General features: G+C 46.9%; 1 protein-coding gene across 5 annotated transcripts in view; it reads left to right on the top strand.

Annotated features, from left to right (window-relative positions):
* Positions 1-24,820, top strand: part of TCF3 (transcription factor 3) — a 662,804-nt gene that overhangs the window by 174,679 nt on the left and 463,305 nt on the right. The gene's annotated exons all lie outside the window — the stretch shown is intronic.

Here is a 24,820-nt window from a genome sequence, read left to right as displayed (position 1 = left end):
TGCACCACGGAAGGGGTTGCCTCTCGCTAAGAGTGGCATTTCCCGTTGGATCTCCAGTGCAATTCAATTCTGTCATCAGGCTGCGGGCAAACCTTTGGACAGAAGGGCCCGTGCTCATTCTACAAGAGCGATGGCATCTTCAGTGGCTCTTTTTGCTGGAGTTGCTATCAAGGACATTTGCAGGGCAGCAACGTGGAGCAGTGTACACAGCTTCACGAAACACTACTGCCTGGAGTCGGTGGGACGAGATGACGCTGCTGTTGGTCAAGCAGTCCTCAGGAATCTTTTTCATTGAGAGGTGAGCTTTCCCTACAATCCCTCCATCCTGGTAAGCACATTTGGTTCAGTAATGTTGTTTTCTCTTGGTTACCATGTACTAGTTGTAACTGTAAACTGAGATGGTTATGTAAGGCCAAGTGTCTACCAAAATGTGCTTTTGTGATTTACTGCTAGCTATTCTGATACAAAGCATGAGAATCTATGAAAGTTCCAATACTGGGGTAAGAAAACAAGTTACTTACCTGTAACTTTGGTTCCCCAGTATTGGTAACTTTCATAGATTCTCATGCGCCCACCCACCTCCCCTGGGAAAGCTCTGCCGGTTTTACTGAGGTAGTGGCTGTTTACACAACGGCTACAAAAATCTGAGGTTCTGAGCTCTCTCAGGAAGGTTCCAAAGGGTGAGGCTGTGCGGATTGGTCCTGGCAAAAGTTTGGGCTCTTTTACACAAAGAGGGTGATATACTACAAAATGAGATGAGGCCTAAGCCTATTTTCTCTTTTGTTTCTATGGTTATGATATATTTTTTATTTACCGAGGCTCCCATTCCGACGGGGAATGATACTAAGCATGAGAATCTATGAAAGTTACCAATACTGGGGAACCAAAGTTACAGGTAAGTAACTTGTTTTCTTCTTCTTCATTGTGAGTCTTGTACCATTGGTTGTTGGATGCCATTTTCCCATATAACTACAGAGGAACATATACAGTTAAAAACTAGCTAATGAAGGCCATTACTCCACTGAAAGTGTCTCGGAATTACAGATGACTTTAATCTAAAAGTATGTGGAGCTCAACGAAATCTGCAACAAGCCCAATACATATTTGTAACTACCTTAAGTCTTACAAGATGCTCAAAACACGTCAAGGAAGTGTGCCCATGGAGGAGAACGAACAATATGTCTGTCATCAATCCAATGCAAATCCTCTACCACTTAAACTTCAGAATTCTTCCCTTTTTGGCACTCTGCATCTTCTTTGTCCTGAAAGCTAGATAGAATGAGATCTGCGTAACACTGCTTGGAGACTGTTATTCGGCTGGATAGTAGCTGATGGAACAAACTTGTGCTATCTGAAATTGCACGATGTGCAAAGTGACTTCAGAGCAGTATCATAGGAGTATTTTCATCTAGATCTACCTACTCGATCTATATTCGTGGATGGATGCATTCTTGATTGGATGGGAGCACAACTCAGTGCTCATATTATTCAAGGTGTCTGACCTGGCAGTTCGCGTTGGATTGTTCCCATGAGGCACAGGGTCAACACTGATTTGAATATAGCTGGGTGTGAACTGAGGTGGCGAAGTGAGCTAAAGAATGATGGATTCAACTCAAATCTGTGACTGGGGGTGAGTGTCTGAAAAGTTTCAGCGCTCTGTCCATCATCACCTTGTGTTTGCTTAATACTTATGACATCATCTGGCATTAACTTCATGCATGGTTTTGCAGTGTGAATCTTTTCTGGCCTCACATGCCATGCGTGATTCCGCCATCTAGTGACTGAGTCCGAAATACTTTTTTCTTTTAGTCTCTTCTCACCTTTCCCCGATTTTTAAAAAAAAAAAATTGTGGGGGGGGGGGGGGGGGGGCTGGAGGGGGTGGCGTCTGTCCGCATTTGGTGGTTTTATCTGTCCTGAAGCCCCTCTGTATGGTCGTCCTATTCAGATTCCTTTTTTTCCACCATTGGGGGTGAAGCAGAAGCTGGAGCTTCACTGTCGCCGAAGGAGATTTGGGAGAATTTGACGCATCGTCAAGAACAACTGTGAAAAAAACAAAGGAACATTGATAAACGAAACCACCATGGCGAAGATAGCAGATAAGCACTGAAGATCAGTGAAAAGAAAGGTGCACACATGTATGTGTTTATGGTAGTCTTGTATCGCAAACCTAGCAGAAGACAGCTTAACACTGCATCTGGTCAAAGACCAGCATAAAGCCAAAGTGTAAGAGGAGAGGAAGGTAAGTTGTGGATGGTTAATGTACTGTGACAATGTGTTCGAGGTGAGTCTTCAACACTCGCCTAAGTTGGAGCAGTGTTGGAGAGGTCCTGTTCGGTACAGGGATGTTATAGATCCTAGGTGCATGAATAGAAAAGGCCTGCCACCTTGTTTTTTTAACTCTAGCCTAGCGCAGCACGCATGCGCTGCTCTGGCGAGACTTATAGTAAGAGGGCTTCAAAAAGCTCACCACACGCTCGTGCGTGTGGCCTATTGCTTGCGGTTACCCGCACAGGCACGATCTGTTATGCATTATCGTGCCCAGACGCGTGCGCGATAATGCAAAACAGATGGCCTGGTGCTCGCTCTCGCGCGCACCACTCGCGGGAAGCTGCATTCCTCGAATTCCTGGTTTTTAACTTTCAGCGCGAGGCTACACATCCTTGCGCTTTCACTTTCGTTCGCAGCCCTGACACTACCACGGCTGCTGCGCTTTAGTGAATGTCAGACGATTATTAATTGGAGAAATGCTTAAAACGTGTAGCATTAAGGTGTTGCCATTGGTAGCTACGTTTCATGTAGAGCACAGGGAATCCCCCGTTACCACTCATTAAAATAAAAATCCTCCCTCGTGCAGGTTTGTGCACAAGCAATTTTCTGAAATTTATGATGGCAAAAATTTTCTTACTTGCGCCTTCATTACTCACTGTAGTCTTTCTTTCCTCTTATACCACCCTTTCTTTCCACTTTCATCCTTGCCCTTCTCCATTACCTTTCTCGCCCTCCTTCATTACGCACACCCCGCCCGCCTCCTCTGAGCCATCCAGCTCTACGCAGTGCAGACATTGCTTGCTTTTCTTATTTACGGCTTTCAAAATACAATGCTTCAAACTTCCCAGATCCTTGCAGCCCCCTTAACGGGTTATCTACTTTATTAATCTCCGCTGGCTCTTGTGTTTATTATTCTCATGATTTTCCTCTTCCTTGGCTGTCGGAAGGAGAGGTACAGGGCTCTGTCGCCGACTGCAGCAATTCCACAGGGTCACAAAGCCTGCCATGTTCAGGAAGGTGAAACAGGGACGCGGATTCCGCTTGGCTATAAAGGCACAATAATTTGAAGAAAAAAATACTCGATATAGATGGCATAGTTTGTGTATGTTCCAATTTTTTTCCAAAAGAGTTTGGCTTGTAGAATTTGGCTGTTTAGAAATGCCCTCGTTTTAGTAAAGGGTTCTGGCCCTTTTAGCGTGTGGTTTATCAGTATTATAAATTGTATGGTAATGCTGTTTAGTTTTACATTTGTGAAAACCTGATGAAATGTTTTTAAAACTGGATTGGAGTATGATTAAAAGTGCTCTAAGGATTGTAAACACACATTTTCACATTTGATTTTTATTCCTGCTACTGCAACTGTTAGCTGAAAGTTTCTATAGCACTTACATGCTACTGAATTGCACTTTTAATGCGCTTTAAAGAGGAATGTACTTTATGCCAAGCAGCATGTAACGTAATATACATAGAAATGTGCAATACCCACCACAACTGACAGAGATATAGTCAGTAAATAAAATTCTCGCCTAACCAAGGATGGCAGCCCAATGCAGTCAACTCACTGAGCTATTTTTATCAGTGGTACTGTAGCTTATGTGTATGTAAATGAAACTTTGGCCGAACAAAGGATGGCAACTTAACTGACTTAAAACAGTAAGAGCAGCGCTGCGCCACCGGCTAACAAGGCGTGTGGGAAGTGAATGTAAGTGGATGTGGCCTTGAAGTACTGGGTATTTTAGACCCAGCGGTGCAGGGGCACACACCCTATGACTTCTGGGTTCACCCTGTTCCAGACCTACAGAAACACAGAGTCTTCTGGGTGTAGTCAAAGATCGTTTATTGGCTGCAGACCAATTACAGGTATCCTAGAAGTACAACAGCGTGTATGTTCTCAGGAGACTGCTGAAAATCATAGGAACGGACTTCATCTTAAATACACTTTTCCCTGCCTCGAGCATACATTCCTAGGTGTTATGATACGGCAATATACAAGTGTACATTACAAAGAAAAGGCAGAGTCATGATGACCATCCCACATTCCAGTTTGGCCTGCCCACAATGATTTACACAGTAAGGTTCAGATCCCACATTTGATGTCAATAGACCCCCCCCAATAAACACGAGCATCTCCTGTTTTGGGAAACAAGTCATAAAGCAGGAACAAGCAGGTGTGAAAGAGATTAGCCGGAGGTTTGTGTAGAATGAAAGGGTTTTATGACGGGTCAAGCCCTGATGCTAATCACAGGTGGACGGAGGAAGGGGAGCTCGTGAGACCAGTTTGACCTGGGGCAGCAGAGCCAGCTGCCCAGGTCACAGAGAAGTCAGAGGAGAAGCCCATGTACTGTGAGGCCCGTATTTACTCTATTATAGCCTATGTGAGGGCAATGACAAGATGGCCACTGCTTCCAAAATGGAACCCGCGTAGTGAAGCAGAAGAACGTGTACACAGTGCATTCATAGCTAGAACGATATATAAAGCACTTGTACATACCGCATTAATCATTTGCGGTTCGCCAATACCAGGATAGACAGGGGTAGGGCCCTGTCCCCTACGCGGTCCCAGAGATTAAAGTACGACAGACCCTCCTTTTGCCCTTACATAGGCAATCACTATACTCATCTTAATCCGAGTCCAGGTCAATGTTCACAAAGTCATGGAGATGTTGCTGTAGCATCATCCTATTACTTAGCTCATCCCTCGATACAGGTTTCCTTACACATAAGGTAGCACAGAGGCCACACATCGCAGGAGCACACTGTATGCACAGACAGAACAGGAAAAGAATGGCGAAGATCATTCCAATGACCATCAGAACTTTCCAACCCCAGGCAGATATCAATTCCCAGAACCACCCCACCAGTGACCAGTCTCCCTTATCCACGTGTATGGATTCAGATATTTTATGGAGTTTGGAGATGGCTTGATAGACTGTTGGAGCGTTATCTGGTATGAAAATGCAGCAACTAGATTGGATAACCTTACATACCCCAACGCGGTCTGCAAGAATAACGTCTAGAACCATGCGGTTCTGCAAAGTCATAAGGCGATCCGCTTGGAGCTCAGCCGTCAGATTACCAAGGGCACCAGCCGTTACATTTATAGTGGATTCAACCACACGTGTCAGTTGTCTTAGGTTCCTACTATTGACCATAGGTCCCCAAAACGGCAGGAAACCCAAAAAGAAGTCTCCCGCTTCCTGACCGGCAGTATCCTCCTTACTAATCACACCTCTCACAACTCTGGTCTTGTGATAATCAGAGGCAGCAGTAAATGTAGGCGGTAGCAAGTTCGCAATATAACATGTGCCCGAGAAATCAGGGGGCAACCATGTATATGCTCGGTCATTACAGATGAAATATGTGCCCTTGGCAGCCAAAAATGCAGGGGAAAACTGTGACGGGAAGGTGTACGTTTCAGTACAGTCACTTCTTCCCAGTTGAGCTCTAGGATTCTGACCATTACCCTGTAAGCAGAACCGACCTATGTGGGGTACGACCCAGATTGGAGATGAGATTTTTCGCTGTCTTTCACCCAGACTAATACTATACCCCGTCGCGTTCCATCCTACATAAGGTCTCAGCTCTTTTTTGGGAATGGATGAGTATGCATCGATATCTCTACTCATATCGGCAACTCCTTTCATCAAAGCCTTATTATTGGTGATAGGTCTGATGGAACGCGGTTGGCGAGGGGAGTACGTATCTAGAGCATAGAGAAACATGGTTTGGAATGCCCATGACGATCCATTGTAACTATACGGCAGCACCAAATAAGGAATACCTTTGTTAATGGTATGTGGCATTAACCCACACACCCAGCAATTGGTCGTGTTCATTACTAGTTGGTGCTGGTGCAAAAGCTGGATAAACGAGTTATTTACAAATTCGGATCGTCTGGTCTGTTCGTGCTCAGGCAGAGGGTGAAAAGAGTGAGAGGAGGCAGTAGAAAGAGGTATAGGCTGTTCAGTGGGTTCAATGGGCTTTTGAGAGGAGAAAAACACAAATCCTACAATAAACATTGTGATACTACACAGTGTAAATAGGCACAGAAATACAAAACATTTACTTTTTACAATTCTACACATCTTTGCTTTAGAGTTTGTCCTCAACGGGTCTCTCCATCTTAAAAAACTCCATCCTCTAAACGGGCCGCTCGCGGCGGATGAGTTTCTTCTGCTAAGGAGTACGCCTGTCAGTCCAGGGAAACGCCCTAGACCAACCAGAACCGTTGACCTAACGTCTTCGGCCTGTACCCCAAAGTCTTGGCACCGCGACCCTGCGGCAGAACCCGGATGGTGGTTCGAAAAACAAAACTCAAGAAAGTCCTTCAGATGGGAGAGCCAAAAAATGTCAAAAAGGGAATAGTAAAGAAATCTTTATTTGTCCATGGGCCTTGGTCTCAAATTATAGCGGAGACGGCCAGGTGCTGTTTGGTCTTGGAACAAAAGTTCAGGCTCAGTGGTGTCCAGTCGATTTGATGGTGGCACAGCTTCTTGCAGAATATTGTCACTCTCTTGGTTTGAATCTGTGTCTTTTAGGCGTGCGTCACTGAATGGTACAAAACGAGGCACAGTGTCTGAGCCAGGGTTGATAGGGTGTCCAGGAGGTTCAGAAGCTTGGGGAAGAGTATCATGTACCTGTTGATGCAAAACACGCAGTTTAACAGTCAAATCATACAGGTAATCGAGTAGTACTGGATGCTCAATCTCACTAAACTTCGTAGGCCTCGGTACACCCCATACGTTGGCTGGGCGGCCAAAAACCACTTCGTAAGGGCTAAGTCCCACTCGTGAGTGTATGGTCATTCTGGTGGACAGGAGTGCTAAAGGCAGAGCGTCAGGCCATTTAAGACTGGTGCTCGCCTGGATTTTGGCCAGCTTGAGCTTTAAGGCTCCATTGTAGCGTTCTACTAGTCCAGCTGATTGGGGGTGATTTGCAGCGTGGAACTTCTGCTTTATCCCTAGCCCTTCACATACATTCTTCATCACTTTACCCACAAACTCACTTCCATTATCACACCATACCATTCTTGGCATCCCAAACCTGGGGAAAAATTCTTTCACAAGGGCTTTGGCTGTGGATAGGGCAGTGTTATCTTTCAGAGGATAAGCCTCTATCCATTTTGAGAGAGCACAAACAACCACCAGTACATATTTCAGGTTGTTGCATCTTTCCATGTGAATAAAGTCCAGCTGCAAAACTTCGAATGGACATGATGGGGGTGCAAAGTGACCAGCTGGAGTTGGGGTTTCCCTACCAGGGTTGTACTTCAAGCATACCATGCAATTCTTGACCACATTCTCTGCACACTTGGGAATCCCAGCATTCTGCCATACTGGAGCCAACAACTTGCATATACCTTTCGTACTGATATGTGCCATTCCATGTGCCATAGTAACCACTGGAAGCACATATGCATCAGGCAATAACCATCGCTTATGTTCTGTCAGATCAATCCAACAACCATTCTCATCCAACTTACCCATACTTTCTCTCCACTTGCTTAACTCTTTCTCTGTGGCTTCAGCTTGAAGCGACTTCACACTCTCTATTGTGTTCTCACACATCCCAACATCATCAACCCATCTTGCGGGGCCTGCAACATACATTCTAGTCTTCACATTCTGTGCTGTTTCTTTCGCGGTCTCATCAGCAAACGCATTCCCACGTCCAACGTCATCTGTGACTTTCCTGTGCGCACTGCATTTCATGATCGCAACTTGCAACGGTAGGGTCAGTGACTCAAGGAGATCATTCACCAACTTGCCATTCTGAATTTTAGCTCCATGCGAAGTCAGGAACCCACGCTCTTTCCACAAACGCCCAAAATTATGAGCCACGCCAAAGGCGTACTGGCTATCTGTGTATATATTTACTCTCATTCCTTCAGATAACACACATGCTCTCGTGAGGGCGATTAATTCTGCTGCTTGGGCCGAATTATGTGGCACTCGTGCAGTTTCCACAACCGTGTGTAAAGTCGTGATAGCATATGCAGCAGTCGTGTCACCATTAGGGAGTTTGAAACATGAACCATCCACCCATAAAGTACCATCACACTCAGTCAGGGGAGTATCTTTTAGATCTACTCTCCCTTTCGTCTCTTCTTCTGTTCTGAACAGACAGTCATGTTGCTCAATCTCGTCTGAGTCTGCTGGGACTGGCAATAATGTAGCTGGATTCAGCGTATTACATCTCTTTATGTGTATGTGATTTGCTAACAGTGTGAGCTCATAACCTGATAATCGCGCACTAGTCAAGTGTTGTGTCTTGGTCCTATTTAATAATGTGTCTACAGCGTGTGGAACCATAACAATCAATGTATTGTCCATTACCAAACCAGCAGATTGTCGGATAGACATTGCTGCAGCAGCTGTCGCTCTCAGACAGCTTGGCAATGCCCTCGCTACAGGGTCCAAGGTTGATGAAAAATATGCGCATGGGCGCGGTCTGTCGCCAAAAGGCTGTGTTAACACTGACAACGCACATCCATCTTTCTCGTGAACATACAATGTAAAAGGTTTGCTGTAGTCCGGAGTGCCCAACACAGGTGCTGAACATAATGCATTGCGCAATTCCACAAAACTTTTCTGGCACTCTTCAGACCATGGGATAGGATTCGGTGTGTCTTTGCATGTTAAGGCTACCAAAGGTTTTGCCAACAAAGAAAAACTAGGGATCCAATGCCTACAGTATGAAGTGATGCCCAAGAAAGCACGCACTTCTCTCTGTGTTTTCGGCACACTCAACTGTGCAATGGCTTGAATTCTTTCTGGGGTCAGTTTCCTTCCCTCCTTCGATAAGAGATGACCTAAGTAGGTCACTTCTTGTCGACAATATTGCAGCTTAGAGAGAGACACTTTGTGATGGAAAGCAGATAAATGGCGCAACAATGACAATGTAGCTTCTTTACAAATCTTTTCAGTATCCGCAGCGATTAGTAAATCGTCCACGTACTGAATCAGAATAGCGCCACTGGGTAAAACAAGTGCATCAAGCTGCGCTTTCAAAGCTTGACTGTATATTGATGGACTTTCACAGTAGCCCTGGGGAGCGCGTTTGAAGCGGAAGCTTCGGCCTCCCAGACTAAAGCCAAAAATATCTCTGCTCTCTTCTGCAATTGGGATGCTAAAGAAAGCATTCTTTAAATCAATCACTGAAAACCATGCAGCAGAGGCTGGAATCATCGTTAACAAGGCAGTTATATCAGGGACAACTGGAAACTGTGGCACAACAATCTTATTAACCTCTCTGAGATCAATCACAAATCTGTAAACAGGTGGCTGTGAAGGGTCCGTTCGTTTTAAGACAGGTAAAATCGGACTATTGCAAACGTTGCCTCTTGTCTCTTCAATCACACCTTTATTAATCAAGTCGCTGACAATGTCTAACCATGCTTTCTGGCCTTCATTAGAGATCTTGTACTGGGGAATACGTGGCAGTCTGACATTAGCCTTTAAAGTCACCACATATGGCGGTATCTCCAAGAGGCCCACATCATTGGGACCAGTAGCCCAAAGGGCATCCGGAAGGGATGACAATTCAGGCGGCATTGTGTTTTTAGACAAGTACATTGGGGAAATCACTTTCTTGCCTAATGTAAGTTGTACTCCTGAAGGAGAACAATACAGTGTAGCGTGCAATCTTTTCAACAAATCTAACCCCAGTAAATTCTCACCACAACCTGTTGTTAGGATCAGGGGTGCTTTCAGCTCGCAAGGTCCAACAGAAAGTGACATGGGACTAGAAATCGGGTTCCTAACTGGGGCGCCAGAAAAACCTACTGAAACATTTATATCGCCAGACAAAGGTGCGCCAGGGAGTTTTGAATGCATGATTGAACTCTTTGCAGCACCAGTGTCTAGCAGAAAAGGCTCCGTTACATTTGCTGTAGTCACCTCAACATACGGTCCACTCTGATCCACTGGCACTGAAACAACTCCCTCTCTCTGTCTATGGCTGTCCTAATAATCATTATTTTCTGCATCGCCATCCTCTGCATAATAATCATTATTATAATACTGGGCCGTATTACTAGTCGCGTTAGCTTGCTGATCAAAGCTATTAATGGCGCTTTGGGGCGGAAGAGGACGCGCATTCTGGGGAACACTTCCACGCCCTCTGCCTCTAGGAGCTTGCTGACCACCCCTACCTCTTACGCCATACGCATTACCGTTCCGCTGCATTAATTTAGGGCAACTATATTTATAATGACCTTCCTCTTTGCAGTATGAACATTGGTTGGGACCTACAGGGACACGTGGTTGATAATACCCATTCATTTGCTGGTTGTTCTGAAACTGTTGGGGTTGGTGATAGACACCTTGGGGTTGTCTATAATTGTTCTGACCTCCTCGTGGTGGGTAAGCCTGCTGTAAAAGGACCTTTGTCTTTAATTCCTTCGTTTTCTTTTCTGTTCTATCTTTCTCGCCTTTATCTCTATTTTCATAATACTGTGCAGTAGCCAGTATTTGCGCTGAAGAAGAAACAGCCCAAGAACTCTCTGAGTCTTTCAACTTTTTACACAGGTCAGGAAGTAAATTCTGCACAAACTTATCCACAAATAACCGTTGGCCACCCTCAGTACTCATATCCTGCCCACTGTGGTCCATAAATGTTTCTTCAAACCTAGTAAAGAAGTCTGACACTGTCTCATCTTTCTTCTGCTTGCATGCAGATAACTTGTCCCAATTTACGCGCATCGCGGGCATTATTGTCTTCATATACGTGATGATTCTACCAGGCAGTTCAGCTACTAAAGGTTCTGGTTTCGCGCCACCAGTTTGTCTAGCATCAGCAGCAACGATGTTAGCCCATGTATCCCCTAGTTCTGCATCGTGATCTGCATTACGAATTGATCCCCATAGAGGCTGTGGAACAACATTACCAAACAACATGTCTATGTCGGCCAGATTCATAACGCATGACCCTGCCGTCTGTGACAACTCTTTATAATAACCTGCTGGGTTTTTACGGGGATCAGGTAAGGACTGCTTAAGCGCTAACACCTCAGAGCGCTTCCATGGAACATGCACCCAAACACGCTGGAAATGCGCTGGCACAGCGGCGATACCGGCACCGGCATCAGCTGCAACTGCTTCCTTCCATACCGGGGGAACTTCTCTCATGGGGTATTGTCGCGCTTTTACCTTTTTCCCCACAAGGACATCTTGTTCAAACAATGACTGTTGGCAATCATCATTCCTGAAGGACAATACAACCGCAACTGCTTTATCTACTTCGCGGTCCACAATTATACCAGTTCCAAAATCGAACCTCACTCTACACAACTCCTGCGGGCTCGGATTTTTACCACTATCTTCCAATTCTTCACAGAGAATTTCGCACATTTTCTCAAACACATATCTCTGTTTTGGGGCATCCCACTGATGGAAAACGTTGACAACTGATTCCACATCATACAATGAAGGGAAAACGATCCATCTACGCGCCATGCTGTCTATTACCTTTTTCTCATCAGGGTTAGGCAATTGGCTACGCAATTGCTTACGCTGTAAACCAGGAGTCGCACCAGATGACTCAAAGAGAGGCGACATTAATGTAGTAACCACATTAGCTAAACGCTGTCGCGCTGAAGGAGAAGTTGAGGCGGAAACAGGGGGAAAAACAGAGGGAAGAAAAGAGGATGTAGAAACAGGTACTGGAGTGGTGGAAGGAAGAGTGTCAGGGGAGGCAGCTGCTGAATTAGGCAAAGTCGCAGGAAGCGCGGGGGCAGTCGGGAACACAGCTGGCAGCCCTTGAGAGGGCTGCGCTATATGGATAGGAGCTGGCTGCGCAGCAGCTGGCGGTAGCGGCAAGGCTTGCAGTATATTGACTGGAGGTGGCATATTCACAAGCTGGGGAGGTGCCATGGCATTTTGAGCATATGGGGGTGGCGAACTCAACAAATGCGACATCAGGGGATCTTTGTCCTTTTCTTCTAACTCATTCTGCTTAGAATGTGGTAAAGCTGGGTAACATTTGTCAATCCCTAACTTACGCTGCCTGTGCAATTGCTCATTCAGCTGTTCCTCCTCATTGTCTTTAAATTGTACAGCTGCTTGCATTACTGTCATACCTCTCTCTCTTTTATTCTTTTTCGCTAACTTAATTTCCTTCTTTTTGGCTTCCTTTCGCCATAAGCGGAAAGAGTCAAACATCGCCGGCCGGGCTTTCTTCTTAAACAATTTAATTTCCAAATTATCTAAAATATCGGTATCGAAACTACCATTTTGGGGCCATTTTAAAACACCGTCTTTCCTGGTGTAGTGGATCCACACTTCGTTATATGCAATGGGGCCTACGCCATGTTTTACATAGAGCTCATAAGTTGGAGTTCCAACCGGAGGAACCGGACATGATTCCTCCAGCTGGAAATCTTTTCCACAACCCAAACAGAATAATCTACCAAATATTCCAGAACCAGGCATCTTCGCTCACTAGTCTAGATCCAAACGTCAAAGGATTATCGATTACGATAGTCTCGTGAATACACGAGTCCTCTGGCTTTGGCGTTTGCAAACTCCAAATTACCAAATTACCAAATCAAACGATCCCAAAGGATACCAAAACAAATGGGAGACGCTCCACTTATACTTAACTGAATATTGCTGATCGATGGCGTCACCAGAAGACTCTCTCGATTGTTTCGCTCTCTCAAAACTCGTCAAGGGTCCAAAACAGGTCGATTAATCAGGGCAGCAGTCCTTCGTAGCCGTCGGGACGCGGAGAACCTCGCAGAAAAGACTTTCGGACCACGTCGACATGCAGGGGTCGATGAAGTGGCGGCCTTCCTCCGGAATTTCCACACGAAGCTCCTCACGAACCTCTGGCTTGGACTGGTACCGCTGAAATCGTCCCGAGTTGGGCGCCAAACTGAAGTACTGGGTATTTTAGACCCAGCGGTGCAGGGGCACACACCCTATGACTTCTGGGTTCACCCTGTTCCAGACCTACAGAAACACAGAGTCTTCTGGGTGAAGTCAAAGATCGTTTATTGGCTGCAGACCAATTACAGGTATCCTAGAAGTACAACAGCGTGTATGTTCTCAGGAGACTGCTGAAAATCATAGGAACGGACTTCATCTTAAATACTTTTCCCTGCCTCGAGCATACATTCCTAGGTGTTATGATACGGCAATATACAAGTGTACATTACAAAGAAAAGGCAGAGTCATGATGACCATCCCACATTCCAGTTCGGCCAGCCCACAATGATTTACACAGTAAGGTTCAGATCCCACATTTGATGTCAATAGACCCCCCAATAAACACGAGCATCTCCTGTTTTGGGAAACAAGTCATAAAGCAGGAACAAGCAGGTGTGAAAGAGATTAGCCGGAGGTTTGTGTAGAATGAAAGGGTTTTATGACGGGTCAAGCCCTGATGCTAATCACAGGTGGACGGAGGAAGGGGAGCTCGTGAGACCAGTTTGACCTGGGGCAGCAGAGCCAGCTGCCCAGGTCACAGAGAAGTCAGAGGAGAAGCCCATGTACTGTGAGGCCCGTATTTACTCTATTATAGCCTATGTGAGGGCAATGACAAGATGGCCACTGCTTCCAAAATGGAACCCGCGTAGTGAAGCAGAATAACGTGTACACAGTGCATTCATAGCTAGAACGATATATAAAGCACTTGTACATACCGCATTAATTATTTGCGGTTCGCCAATACCAGGATAGACAGGGGTAGGGCCCTGTCCCCTACGCCGTCCCAGAGATTAAAGTACGACAGCCTTAAGCGTAACGCTGACAAATCTTTTAACCAGGTTTCATTCTCTGCACTGGTCCACCATCCTGTGATTCTGGGTAAATCACTTAATCTCACTCTGCCTAAAACAAAAACTATAAAACCTCCAAGCTCTCCAAATTCTTTGAGTGAAGCTTTAAGGGCTTGATATAGGCTCTGGTTACTTTATATTAGATTATATTAAGGTTTTTTAACAGTCCGTAATAATTTTATTACTTTGCCTTTTCTAACCATGTTCTTGATGTTACATTTTTTTTTAATGATATGAACTTTCATGATTTATTTTACTGTTTATTATTTATAACTATGGGTTTTTAGCTTGCGGTCATCCAGATAGGGGGAACCTTAGGCTGGCATTTGAGCTATAGGCTTTTGATATTGCAGCTTTCGCCTCGCCGGTAGTTCAACATGGCGATTTGCAGCAATTTACAGTGTTTAGGGGAGATTCACTATGCTTACTTCAGAAAGTTTTATAGCACATGATGAGATCTCTGGTCTTGATCCAGCCAGCTTGTTACACTTTTTTATTCATTTTTTTCTGTCTTTTCACAAAGAGGTGCTGACGTTTGAGCTTTGTTTTTAGGTCGAGCCTAGGCCCAGACAAAACAGTGGCATAGCTAATAGGTCTCGCTTTTGGGACCCTATATGTATTTAGTTATGCAGCACAATATCCTTGGTGCAACATCATCAACTTTTGTATGGGTAAACACTTATAAGGTTCCAATGGCGAGACCTATTTGCTATGCCAATGCTTGTTTTATTTACACTTCTTAGTTTGCAGTCTGATGGAGTCTTGGGTGCATGTGTGTCTAAATCTGCAAGGGATGGTTAGCTTGTCTGCTTGATAAGCTGTGCTGCTCGTAATTATAGCTTGGTAAATGATGCAGCTAGTTTTGATGATGATTGAGTGGGCCAGCAATGGAGTCAGTTCAGGATGTGGGTGACATATTTTTTCAGGCCCTGGGTGAGACATACTGCAGCATATAGGATGCTCATAAGGGTTGCCAGTGTGGAGTTTGGAAGGCCATAGATTATAGCAATACAATCATCCAGATACAAGAGTACAAGACCTTAAACAGTTCTGAAGTCGCTTTCTGGAAGTAATTGTTTCTTTATAGGTTATTTCTTTATCAAAGAGCTGGTACCAGTCAGTTACTTTGCAAGTGGTCACGGTTAATGTCATTGAGCTATGTACTGTATCTTGATTATTGACAATAACAGGAATTCTGTCTTCGTTGAGTTGTGCTTTAGGTAGGGGCTGGACGTTCAGGTCTGGATGATGTGCAAGCAGTGTTTTTGGTTAATATTGATGCTGATATCTTGAGTAGAGCACTAAGCTGCTCCATGTATAGATGGAAGCTAAAAGTAGACTGTATGAAGCCTTTGTGTACTCCACCGGTGATGGGGGATCTTTGAATGCTAGGGTGGACGAAATCACCAGTGGCAGTTTCTCAGCATGAATATTTTCTGGATTCACATGCTGTGCATTATTCTGCTATCTAGTGATTGGGTCGGGAATTGTTGTATTTAATATTTTTGTTGTTGTGTTGGTGGGTGTCAAGTACCTCTATTTGGTGTCCCCTTGTGATGTTGCCATGGTTCCTCCGGAAGTTCCCACCTTTGGTCGCCATCTTCAGATTCTTTTTTTCCGCTGTTGGGTCTGGATCGATACTGAAAGAGCTCCCTGTCTTGGGGGGGAAGAATCGGTGAAAAACTATTCCGAAGAATTGACGGGACATTAGATCAAGGTACCGGAGAGCATTGAGAGGGGAAGGGACTTACCTCATCGACCGAAGAACAATGAGCGTGCAGGGGGCTCTTCTTGCGTGGTGTTAGAAAAACACTGTTTGAGTTCTGCTAGAACTGCCATCACAAGTTCGCATAGAAGGACCAACATCCAGGCTGCAACCTCTGCATATCAGTAGACCACCGAAGTGAGGACTTCAATGCATGTTCGACGTTCACCTCTAAGACCCTTGGGGCAAGGGAGAGGCAGAGAAGAGCTACCTACAATATGCAGGACCAGAGTGTAGCACCATCGCCACAAGACCTGTGCCTCTCGAGCGAGGAGGAGGACAGTGTTGCAGAAGGTCCAGGAGGAGAGACAACACTTGAAAAAAACATTGAAGACCTAGCCTCCCTCAACCCCTGAACCTCCGGAGAAACGAGAAGAGGAGTTTTGCAGCGTGAATCTTTCTGGATTCACTATGCTGTGCATTATTCCGCGATCTTGTGGTTGGGTCCGGATTCGTAGTCTTTTCTTTGTTTTTTTTTTTTTTTTTTGTAGCCCAGGTGGGCGTCGACGTCCACCATTTGGTGCACCTCCCGTGACGTCGTCGTGCTTCCTGCGGAAGTCCCACCTTTGGGGCGCCATCTTCAGATTCTTTTTTCCGCCGTTGGGTCTGGATCGACATCGGGAAGCTCCAGAAATTCACTCGGAGGAAGAAGGAAGAAAAGCGAGTTTCATCGATAGAATCAAGAGAAGACATCAGGAATAGAACAGATTTCATCAGGAGCGCGAAGAAAGAGGACCAGCAAGCTTTTTCTTCGACAGCCTTGGAGAATGCACGCTCAGAGACCCTGAGCGAAATGGACAAGACGCCATTCAAGTTCTGCCCAAACTGCCACCACAAGTTCGCGCAGAAAGACCAGCATCCGGTCTGCAACCTCTGCCTACCGGTGGATCACCAGAGTATCGACTGCAACGCCTGCTCAGCCTTCGCGCCGAAGACACTCAGGGTGAGAGAGAGGCAGAGAAGAGCCAACGCCAACATGGATGGCAAAGGGAAACCCCCGACACTCTACGAGCTGGGCCTCGACACGGACGACGAGGACAACGTCGCCGAGACAGCCGAAAACTTCACGGTCGTAGAGACCGACAAGAAAAAAGAAGACGAGGTAAGAGAATCGTCGAGCGCAAGTCAAAAAACACCTCGAAAACACGAGGGGGACTCGAAGAAAACCGAGTCAAGGTCCACGAAGGGAGCCCCGGCGCCGAAAACTTCGACGTCCAAAGGGGGAACTTCGGACAAAAGGCCCAGCGGATCCTTACAAAAGGACTCCCTGGTGCAGAAAGACGCCGAAAGGCAAGGGTCGTCGAAATCATCCCATGAAACGGGCCGATCGACGCAGAAAGAACGTTCGACGTCGACGCAAGTTTCATCGAAAAGACCCGCGGTCGACGCCGAAAGCATCTCCGAAATGGAGAAAAAGAAGAGGCGGCTCGAGGCCGAAATGGAGAACATCCTTCAAAGGAAGAAGGAGTTCGACGCCAGGATGAAGGAATTCAAGATTCCAACGGTTTCATCGGCGGACGTCGTCGAGGTCGAAGAGGAGTTCGACGCCGAAGGGCTGACAAGGGATCTCGAAGAAGAAGAGGAGCCCTATTATGAGGAAGAAGCCGAGGAAGAAGACCAACAGTCGTTCTTCGAATCGGCGGCATCTACCAGCAACGACGTCGAATGGCACGATCTCGACACCGAAAACCCGGAGGAGCCCGTGGACACGTACCCCTCGAGGCCTTCGCCACCCGACGACATCGGGGTATACAATATGGTGGTGAAGAGCGCAGCACTGGCCTTCGGCGTCAAACTCGACGAGGAGAGGCCGAAAGCCGATTTTCTCGTCGAAACACTGCTCCCCATCCAGACTAGGAGTCAGTTCCTCCCCATGCTACAAAGCGTGATGAACCAGGGGAGAGAAGCCTTCAAGGAGCCTGCCACCTGCCGGTCGATCACACCCAGGACAGAGAAGAAATATAAGCACTCCTCCCTGGACTCACCTTACATCAAGGGTAGCGTCACCGCAGACTCCATCATAGCCTCCACGGCCAGGAGAAGGGCCAACGTTCCAGCAACTTCGGGCCCACCTCCGGATAAAGAGAGCAGGAGGATCGACCTCACAGGCAGAAAGGTCGAGAGGAACGCCGCAATGCACTGGCGCATGGAGAATTCGAATGCACTCCTCAATAGATACCAATACCAACACTGGGATGAGATGGGGGAGCTAGTAAAGCACCTCCCCGAAGAATACCGCCAGAGAGCCTCTCACCTGGTGGATGAAGGAAAGAACATCGCCAACTCCTGTATAAAGACGGCGTTGGATGGGGCAGAGACTTCAGCAAGACTCATGGCCATAGGGGTCACAGAGAGGAGGCATGCATGGCTAAGAATCTCGGGATTCAAACCGGAAGTGCAGAACAACATCCTTGGCACCCCCTTCAACGGAGAGACACTGTTCGGAGCAACGGTGGACGAAAAGCTCACCCAGCTCAAGAAAGAAAACGAGACAGCAAGGTCCATGGGGGCCCTACAGCTGAGGGGAATGAGACGAGGTAATCCCTCGAGGAGACCCTACGGTAGGGGTGCAAGCCAACAAGGGACATCGCACCAGGCGTTCCAACAAGGACAGCAGGGCGAAGGTCACGGTCAAGGCCAGCAGAAGCAAAGCTGGCAATATCAACCTCGGGGCCAGTCCTTTCGCGGGAGAGGGAACGGACGGGGCCAAAGGAGGAGAGGGGGCGATCAGCCCTCCTCGAAGTGACTCAGCACGCAAGAAGACGCCTACCCTCGTCAGGTCCCCAAGGGTGAGGCGCAAAAAAGTGTCATCAGGGGGAAGAGAAGATTCAAGAGCCTACGAGCATACGTCACCAGTAGGCGGAAGGCTGAGGTTCTACCTTCAGGAGTGGCGGCGTATAACCACAGACAAGTGGATACGGAACATCGTGCAGTACGGATACTGCGTAGACTTGGAGAAAAGACCTCCAAACAGGAAACCGAAGGGAAGACAGAGATCTGCCCAAGAACTGGCAATACTCAGAGAAGAAACGCGGAAACTCCTACAAAAGGGAGCCATAGAGGCAGTGCCGTTCGGGGAACGCAACAAAGGGGTCTACTCAAACTACTTCGTGGTTCCGAAGGTAGACGGAGACCTCAGGCCCATACTGGACCTCCGTTACCTAAACAAGTTCATAAGAACGCAAAGGTTCAAAATGACTTCACTGCAGGAGGTACTGCCACAGATAAGAGAAGGGGACTTCATGGTCACCGTGGACCTCAAGGATGCCTACCTTCACATCCCAATAAACAGAAGGCACAAGGGCCTTCTAAGATTCAACATCGAACAGGAACACTACCAGTTCACAACCCTGGCCTTCGGATTAAAATCTGCGCCAAGGGTCTTTACGAAATGCCTGTCGGCGGTAGCGGCACACCTACGAAAGCAGGGCATACACGTATACCCATACTTGGACGACTGGCTGGTCAAGGCAAACTCACGCGAGAAGTGCGAGAGGCACGCAAAACGCGTAACAGACACCCTCACAAATCTGGGATTTTCCATCCACTGGGGAAAATCATCGCTGGAACCGGAACAGGTAAAGATTTTCCTGGGGGCAAAGATCAACTCCCTCAACAGTACAGTAGTGCCCAGCGACAGGAGGACAGATGCCCTACTGAAGGAGACGCAGCTCTACCAGAAGGGGCGAGCTCTGACAGTGAGGGCGGTGAGCAAGATGATGGGGATGATGGCGTCCTGTATCCAGCTGGTGCCGAACGTACGCCTGCACATGAGACCATTCCAGGAATGGCTGCAACAGCAATGGTCACAAGCAAACGGAAGTTGGGAGGATCTAGTGGTTGTTACGCACGCAGTGCAGGAGGAGATAACTTGGTGGAACAGAGACAACATGACAACAGGGAGAAGCCTGACACCACCAAGCCCAACAGTGACCATTACCACGGACGCATCGCAGTTGGGATGGGGAGCGCACATGGACAACCTCAGAGTGAGGGGTCTATGGGCTCCGGCAGACGCGGTCCGCCACATCAACTACCTCGAGTTGAAAACGATACTGCTAGCCCTGAAGGCATTCCAGAGACACCTGTGCGGCCAGAGGGTGTTGGTACAGACAGACAACACCACGGCGATGTTCTACATCAACAAACAAGGGGGGACACAGTCGTTTCCCCTCTCATCCCTAGCTCAGGAGATTTGGAGATGGGCCATACCTCTCAAGATAGATCTACTGGCAATTCACCTACCAGGGAAGGACAATGTGGAGGCAGACTGGCTGAGCAGGCAGACGTCAGCATCGCACGAGTGGGAGCTCAATGGCCAGGAAACGGAGAAAATCTTCCGGAGATGGGGGACTCCCACAATAGACCTATTTGCAACACGCCACAATGCAAAATGCCAAAGCTTCGCGTCCAGGCAACCAGATCAGCAATCCAAGGGAAATGCCCTATGGATAAGCTGGTGGAGGACATTTGCCTACGCCTTTCCACCGATACCCCTGTTGCACAGAGTGCTCGACAAGTGCAGAACCAGCAACATGACTGATCCTGGTGGCCCCACAGTGGGCGAGGCAGACATGGTTCTCACAGATTCAAGAAATGGCGCAAGGCAATCCGTACAAGTTCGAGAGGAGAAAAGACCTGCTCTCAATGCAAAACGGGGAGGTCCTGCACCCAGAGCCAGAGACCCTCAACCTAGCAGCATGGCTCCTGAAGACCTAGAGTTTGCACACCTAAGGTTACCTCAGAGCACTATGCGAGTGCTACGGGAGGCAAGGAAACCTACTACAAGAAAGTGCTACAGCGCAAAGTGGAAGAGATTCACGGTGTGGTGCAGGAAGAAGGGCCTGCACAACAGAATGACAAGAGACTCAACTGTGCTGAGGTACCTCGCACACCTTCTAAAGAGTAACCTCTGCTCGAGCTCCCTAAGGGTGCACCTAGCAGCGATCGTTGCCTACACCAGAGGTGAGAAGGGTGGAAGTTTCTTCAGCTCGCAGGTGGTGAAGAGATTCATGGAGGGAGCCAAAAGAATGGCACCCCCGAAAAGGTTGCCGCCGCCGGCATGGAATTTAAACGTGGTTCTGACGGAGCTCATGAAGGCGCCGTTTGAACCCATTCACAAGGCCAATCTACAAATGTTGACGATGAAAACTGCCTTTCTAGTGGCCATAACCTCACTACGCAGGGTGAGCGAGCTTCAAGCACTAACGCTACAGGAGCCCTACATTCAAATTCACAAGGACAGGGTAGTCCTGAGGACGGACCCACACTTCATGCCCAAGGTAGTGTCGGCGTTCCACATGAATCAGAGTATCCAGATACCGAGTTTCTTCCAAAACCCGACTACAAACGCAGAAAAGGCCCTGCACACCCTCGATGCCAGAAGAGCGGTGATGCACTACATTGAAAGAACCAAGGAACTCAGGAAGTCGAAGCAGCTGTTTGTGTCCTTTGCTACTAGCTTCATGGGTAGACCAGTGACCAAGGGCACCATCGCTAGGTGGATTGCCCTCACTATTCAATTCTGTCACAAACAGGCTGGACAGGAGCTAACGGAGGGGCCTCAAGCTCACTCCACAAGGAAGAAGGGGGCCACAGTTGCCTTCCTGGCAAACACGCCCATCCAAGACATTTGTCTCGCAGCAACTTGGGCATCGGTGCACACGTTCACAAAGCACTACTGCGTGGACATTCAAATGAATAAGGAAGCACAGGTCGGACAGAAGGTGCTACAACACATTTTCAACGACCAGCGATCATCTTCCACCCAGCCACCACAAAAATAGGAAAACCGCTACAAAGTCTATGCACAGCATAGTGAATCCAGAAAGATTCACGCTGCAAAACGAAAAGTTTCTTACCTGTCGGTGTAGTTTTGCAGCTTGAAGATCTTTCTGGATTCACTAGCGAACCCACCCACCTCCGCCAGGAAGATGAGGCTGGAGGAAGAGGGGGTGAAATGGATAGGATCAAATAGGTGGAGACGTACAGAAATATGGACAAAAAGATTAATCAATCGCCTAGGGTTAAAAAAAAAAAAAAAAACAGGGAAAAAAGAACCCGAAGATGGCGCCCCAAAGGTGGGACTTCCGCAGGAAGCACGACGACGTCACGGGAGGTGCACCAAATGGTGGACGTCGACGCCCACCTGGGCTACAAAAAAAAAAAAAAAAAACAAAGAAAAGACTACGAATCCGGACCCAACCACAAGATCGCGGAATAATGCACAGCATAGTGAATCCAGAAAGATCTTCAAGCTGCAAAACTACACCGACAGGTAAGAAACTTTTCGTTATTTTTCGTGGAAGAACAACAAACATAGGGTCAGAGAGCTCGGAGTTCCACGAGGTACAATGGCAAGACCTCTGCACAGATTCCCCAGAAGAGTCCGCCGACGCACATCCTGTCAAGGCCTTCTCCACCAGATGATATTGGTATGTACAACCAAGCCATTAAAAAGGCAGCAGATACATATGGAGGAAAAAACCTCAGTCATGCTTTTTATTAGAAACTCTACTGCCTACACAATCTAGGAACCAATTCTTCCCTATGTTACCAAATGTGCTAGCTAGATCAAGGGAAGGAAGCTTTCAAGGAGCCTGCCACAAGCAAAGCAGTTAAACCTAGAGGGGAGAAAAAATACAAACACTCTTCCAAGGAACCAAGTTACATCAAGGGGTCAGTGCCTGCAGATTCTCCAGTATTGAATCTTTTATAGGTTCACATGCTTGATTCTTTCCCCCCGTCATGGTGGAAGTCCCACAGTAACAGTAGTACTGAATATATTATATAGACATCCATAGAAAGAAAATTCAATTAAGTACTTTTTCAACCTCATTCTATAACATCCAAAGTTCAATCACAGCAGAGACCTCAGAATAACCCTCTCCACAGAGCCAACACACCTCAGATTTCTTACCGCACGTTGTGTGATTGGAAGTCTCTGAGCTCTGCTCAGTGACAGTTGGCTTCTCAACGTTTGAGCATCAGCTTCCAGCTCAAGGTATTTCTGCCAGATAAAGGGTTGTTTAGGCCCTGTAAAACCTGTGGGAAATCTAGGCTTTTCTCTGAGGATCCCCACAAGCAATGTATCTATTGCTTCTACCCTGACCATAAGTCCAGGGATTGCAAATACTGCCAAAAGTTCTCAGCCAAGACCCAATGGCGCATTGGAAATTAGAATACTTTGCTCAACCACCACGCTTATCAGCACTGGTAGGAGATACACCAGCTGAAGCATTTACCGGAACAATACCAACATTTTTTAACACATTTGATAGAAGAGGGAAAGAACATAGCCAATACATACCTGAAATCAGCCCTGGATGCCACAGAGACAGCAAGCAGGCAAATGATAATTGATATCGGAGAGAAGACCTGCATGGCTACACATCTCTGGATTCAAGCCAGAAGTGCAAAACAACATTCTGAATGCATTATTCAATGGGGAACAGGTCTTTTAAGCGTGGTAGATGACACCCTAAATCAATTAAAGAAGGACAACAAGACTGCAAGATCAATGGAGGCTCTACAGTTCAGAGGTGGCATGCGTAGAGGAACCACCCCCTCAAGAAGACCAGCGGGTAGGAGGAATCTACACCCCACAAGCTTGCATAAAACCTACCAGCAAACCTACCAAGCAGGAATCCAATCGCAGCAGCAGGGACGGCAACAAAGTTGGCAGTACCAGCAAGGAAGACAGTCCTTTAGAGGATGTCCTTGTGGAAGAGGCAAACAGCAAGGGGGGGAGGGGCGTTCCCCATACAACCAAGAGACTTCAAGTCAGACATAATACACACCCCAAAAAACACCAGGGAGTGTGCCGACAAGGAAAACAATGCAACAAAAATCAGAATCAAACCAACAGTTACACCTGCATTCTACACCAGTAGGAGGCAGACTAAAACACTTCCTTCACAAATGGAAACTAATCACATTGGACAAATGGATTCTAAACCTAATGCAATACTGTTACATCATAGAACGAATCCAAACACCTTCAGAGGCCCAGGAAGGAAGGTACATTCAAGGGAGAGACAACACACTTACTCAAAGAAGTAGAAGAAATGTTGACAATGGAAGCAGTAGACTTCGTGCCAAACAAGAAAATAAGCAAAGGGAACTACTCCACCTGTTTCCTAGTTCCAAAGATAGATGGGACACTATGCCCTATTTTGAATCTGAGGTTCATGAGCAAATTTATAGAAACGCAAAAGTTTAAAATGACAACCCTGCAGGATGTAATACCACAACTACAAAAAGGGGACTACATGGCTACAATAGACTTAAAGGGTGCCTATTTGCACATCCCCATGAACGAAAAACACAAAACATTCTTAAGGTTTGTGATCAACAAAACGCACTCCCAATTCAAGGTGCTAGCCTCCGGTATAAAATCAGTACCAAGAGTATTCACAAAGTGCCTTGCAGCGATGGCTGCATACCTAAGAAGACAAGGAATACATGTGTACCCTTACCTAGACGGCTGGCTAGTAAGAGCAAACTCATACAAAACCTGTAAAAAACATATGCCACAGGTATAGACACTATACCAGCGGGGATTCTCCATCCATTGGTAGAAGCCATCCTCAGAACTAGAACAGGACAAAATGTTCTTTGGGGCCAAAATCGATTCAATCCACGAGAATTTGCTTCAGCAAGAAGAGAACAGCAGCACTGCTGAAGGAGAAACAGCTATACCAGAAGGGGCAAGCTCGGATAGTGAGGACAGTGGGGAGCTGCAAGGGATGATGGCTTCCTGCATCCACTTAATAGCAAACATACGACTGCACATGAGACTGTTCTAGGAATGGCTTCAGGTACAATGGCCAGGGAGTTTGGAAGATCTAGTGGTTGTCACGCAAAGGATACAGGAAGAGATTGCATGGTGGAACAGAGCAAACCTAACACAAGGAAGACCTTTTACACAACCAACTGTAACCATAACGACAGATGCGTCCCAGATGGGATGGGGAATACACATGAACAACCTCAAAGTAAAGGGAGT

This window comes from Triturus cristatus, chromosome 12, assembly GCF_964204655.1.
Source record: "Triturus cristatus chromosome 12, aTriCri1.1, whole genome shotgun sequence".
Taxonomy (NCBI): Eukaryota; Metazoa; Chordata; class Amphibia; order Caudata; family Salamandridae; genus Triturus; species Triturus cristatus.
The sequence above is the reverse complement of the archived record's forward strand: the minus strand, read 5'-3'. Positions and strand labels throughout refer to the sequence as shown.